Below are 4,913 nucleotides of genomic sequence, written 5' to 3'. Positions count from 1 at the left end.
CTCAGCCCAAGCACACACCAAGTGGGCCCGGAAGTGGATTTTTATGTCATTTACTCATCATTTGTAAACCCTAGGCTACTAGTTCTCTATATATAGGACCTTTTGCTATTGTATTTGGATATCTTGGTAGCTATCTTCATTCTTATGCTATCTTAGATCATTGGGAGGCTGGCCTCACGGCCATGCCTAGACCTTGTTCTTATGTATTTTCAACGGTGGAGTTTCTACACACCATAGATTAAGGTGTGGAGCTCTGCTGTACCTCGAGTATTAATGCAATTACTATTGTTCTTCTATTCAATTCAACTTGTTCTTGTTCTAAGATATCACTTGTTCTTCAACTTGATGAATGTGATGATCCGTGACACTCATCATCATTCTCACTTATGAACGTGTGCCTGACAACCACCTCCGTTCTACCTAAGATTGGGTGGATATCTCTTGGATTCTTTAACCGGAATCTTCGTGGTATAAGCTAGAACTGATGGTGGCATTCAAGAGAATCCGGAAGGTCTAAACCTTGTCTGTGGTATTCTGAGTAGGATCAAGAATGGAAAATCACGGATCTAAACCAAATGGCGTCTCACGGATCTGGGCGAGGTACTCGAAGGGAAAATCTTATGATCGAACCGGTGCGAGGACATCAAGATGGAAACTTTAGTGCTGGTACAAGCAACGTAGGTCAAGATTTTAGGTCTATGACCCTTACTGACTTCTGTAAGAATGGTCTACCTCAGTTTAACGAAAATGTCAATGCTTTGGAGGCTGAATGGTTCCGAGATATGGAGAAGTTTTTTCACACTCAGCGTGTTCCCAAAGCACAGTCTATGGAAATAGTAACCCGAATGTTAAACGGAAACGCTCAGCATTGGTGGCAGGAGCTGTGTCATACCTTGCAGGTGGAATTAATAGATATACCTTGGAATAAGTTCAAGATAGAGTTTTATGGAAAATATTTCTCACAAGAAAATCGCACCGCAGAGGAATTAGAGCTAATGCCACTGAATCAAAAGGATTTGTGTGTTGTTGAATATACCAGGGAATTTAACAACTTATGCTGTTTCTCAAAGACTTGTCAAGGAAATCCAACCGATTATAAAGAGTGGGTTTGAATCCAGTATGAAAGGGGACTTAGAAGAGAGATATTCAATTATGTATATCCACAAAGAATATGGAATTTCACTGAGATGATTAACAAGAGCCAGTTTGCGGAAGATTGCTCCATAAAGTGGGAGCTGCTACTGGAAGGTTGTGGTGAGCCTGTTCCAAATGAGCCGCACAGAATCGGAGCATATGTCCAGGGATTGTCCGCGAGGGAGAGTCATAGGTGCGGGTTGGCCACTACAAGACGAGGTAAGTGTGATACCAGACACGTAGATCAGATTTGTACTGTTTGAAGCTAGAACCTCACATTCGTCTAGGTTGCGTAACAGAGTTGAGAGTTTAGGACTGGAAAGATTAGACATAGTATTGAACTTTGGGTAGAACTAATAGTTGAGACTAAGAAGAGTGCTTTCGTCTACTTTTCTTAGTAACCGAAATTTTCAAGGGCGAAAATTTTTTTAGGGGCTAGGATGTAAACCCTAGATAATCAATAAATAGTTAACCAATAAATTAATTTTTATTTAAAAAAATTAGAAAATTAAATTTGATAAAAGTATAGAAATAATTAAAATATGATTTTTGACACTAATTTTTAGCCTAAAAACAGGCCAACAGACCGAACCGATTGAACTGGGCGCATATTAGGCCTAAGACCCAACCTATATAAGTCTTCCCCCACAGTTGCAGCCACACAGATTCTGTTTTCATTAAGAAAGAGGGGGGTTCATGGTGAGGAGAAGAGAAGGAACATAAACCCTAGGTTACTATTCCCTTCCAACATCAAATCCTCGTAACTTTCAATCCGGAGCTCTGATTGACAAGCCGTTAGTGATCACACATTCGTCTCAGAATTCTCTTCAAAACTCATTGAACAATTTGGTAAGAAAATCTCAATTTTACACACAGTTCTTCTTTTCCCAATTTTGAAAACTTTGAGCAAATGTGTTGAGATTTTATTAAATTTTGGTGTTTATGATCAAATTAGCCTTGTGGACTTGCTAGGTCTTGTCTCAAATTTCCATCAGTAAGGTGAGAAACCATTAACTCTTACAAACCATTAATGATTATGAATCCTAGTTTGATTTTTTGGTATTTATGTGGAATTAGAGTGAGATATATGTTTTGGAGACAAATTTGGTGATATCGATGACTTGAAAGCGACCGTGGAGGCTGGATTTTCGTTCGGTAAGGATTTGGGGCTTTGTACACTTGAGGAACGGAGATATTTGAGGTTCATTGACACTAGGAAAGAATCGGCCAAGGTATGATTTTGCTTTCTCGTAGATAATATATAATATTGTGTGAAAGCTTAGATTAGATGACCATAGGATAAGCTTGAATGTGTTGAATTGTTGAACTTGATGCAGTTTGTGTGTGTGTGTGTGTGTGTGTGTGTGTGTGTGTGTGTGTGTGTGTGTGTGTGTGTGTGTGTGTGTGTGTGTGTGTGAATTGTATGGAAATTTGTTTATAATAATGATGCAAAGTGAGTCTTGATGATGGTTGGTAAGGTTGTGTTGCAGAATGTGTATGATGATAAGAATTACGAGTTTGAGCAATGAATGTGGAGATGTGGTGCTATGAATTAGTAATGAATTATGTTGTTGTTGGCTATTGTTGTGGGGCGAAAATTGATAAAATTGAGTATTAGGATTTTGTGAAAGGAATGAAATGGTTAGGGAATTGCTTTTAGTGTATTTGAAGTTATTTTAAGGTGTGAACTTTGGTTTTGAAATTGAGAGTTTGGAAAATAGAGGTTTTGAACTCTTTTGGTAAAAATAGATTTTTAACTAACTTCGACGGATCATAACTTGAGCCTCGAGTTTTTATTTGAATGAAATTTGTTTCAAATTAAAGATAATCTCAAAAGCTTCAAAAGTAATCCTTAGGTCGAATTATATGTCTCGTATTCAAGCTAGTCCTGTCCAGTTAAATCTTAAAAGAAAACATAATTTTCAAAAGTCGTTCTAATCCGAATTATATATCACTTATTCAAAATTAGAGTGATTAAAAACCATGTATGTGTCACATACTAATTAAACCACTATTCCTAGCCGAATTCAAATAGTCCTGTTGTTCATACCCTAGGTCAAGCTGTCCGACCCAAGGATGTTTAGCGACAAGCCGACCGACCTCTTCAGGTCAAACTATTCGACCTCTTCTCAAAGAGCTCGGCCAATGTTCGACCTCTTCACAAAGAGCTCAGACAAAACGCCACAGAGGCCCAAGTAGGCCCAAACGAAGGAACACAACCCAATCTAAAGGCAGCTAAAGCCCAGAAAAGATAAAGGCGGTTCCCCAGAAGATAAAAGGACCTCACTCAAAGATAAGATAGGATAAGATAAGATAACTAACTTATCTTATCTAAAAAGGTCACTCCATACCATTATAAATACACTGGAGCACCTAGGTATAACTCATACTCTGATTCTATTAAAAACCTGCTTAATACCCTTGCTAACTTAAGCATCGAAGTCCCTTGCAGGTACCACCACCCTCCGGTGACAAAGGATCAGTAGCATAGCTAGTCAAACAAGTCGGACACAACAACTCCGGTCACCACCCACCAGCCGGACACGTCAACTCCGACCGGTACAGAAGATCTCGTCTGAGATCGACCTACGGTTTCAGGTAACCCTCGGAATATTGGCGCCATTGCCGAGGAACCTGGAAGTCATCCCATCATCATGGCGGACAACCTTGACAACGACCACAACTCCGATATGGAAAATAGAACACCGCATAAAGACGTAGACATCACACCGAAAGATACATCTCAACCAAACGGAAACAAAAATTCTCCAACTGTAGAGATCTTAGAAGCCCTCCAACGAACAGCAAAATCGCTTTAAACGGCTGGAACAAGAAGCTGAGCATCAACAGGAAGTCGAAAGAGACCTTCGAAGAGAAACAAGACGACGTCGAAAGCTAGAGGAGAAGGTCTTAAAGCTCGAAGCCGACCTCAAAACCAAGACCGCGCGATCCAGTCATGAAGATAGCCCCCACAAAGATCAAGACCCATTCACCAAAGAGATCATGAAAGCTAAATTCTCAAAGGACTTCCAAGCTCCTGACATGACCCCATACGACGGGACATCGGATCCAAGCCATCACCTCAGCAAATTCAGAAGCAGAATATATCTCACTGACGCCTCAGACGCCATTCGATGCAATGCCTTCCTGACTACTCTAACGAACACAGCAATAAAGTGGTTCGACAGTTTGTCTCCAAGATCCATCACAAGTTTTGACGACCTTGCTAAAAAGTTCCTCACCAGGTTCTCCATCCAGAAGGATAAAGCCAAACATGCTCCAAGCTTGCTAGGGATCAAATAAGGAGATCGGGAAAGTCTTCACAACTACATGGAAAGATTTAACAAAGTATGTCTGGATATACAAAGTCTACCAACTGAAGCAGCCATCATGGGACTCATCAATGGCTTAAGAGAATGACCTTTCAGCCAATCAATATCCAAGAAGTACCCAACATCTCTAAACAAGGTTCAAGAAAGGGCAGAAAAATATATCAATATGGAGGAGAACTCCCGATTAGGAGACAGCTCAAAAACCGGATTATCCTAACCCATCTTGGGACAAAGATAAAGAATAAAGAAGATCAACCTAGAGAGAAGCCTAGAAAATACCACAATTACATCCCCTCTTCGGGTGTCCCTTGTGGATGTTTACCAAGAAATAGGCCATACTGAAAAGATCCCACCACCTCACCCAATCAAAAGCAAAAAAGGAGGAGGAAATCGGACAGAATACTGCAAGTACCACCGAATCTACGGACATCCTACCAACGAGTGCTT

Source organism: Arachis duranensis, chromosome 7 (assembly GCF_000817695.3).
Source record: "Arachis duranensis cultivar V14167 chromosome 7, aradu.V14167.gnm2.J7QH, whole genome shotgun sequence".
Lineage (NCBI taxonomy): Eukaryota > Viridiplantae > Streptophyta > Magnoliopsida > Fabales > Fabaceae > Arachis > Arachis duranensis.
Note: the sequence above shows the minus strand (reverse complement) of the source record.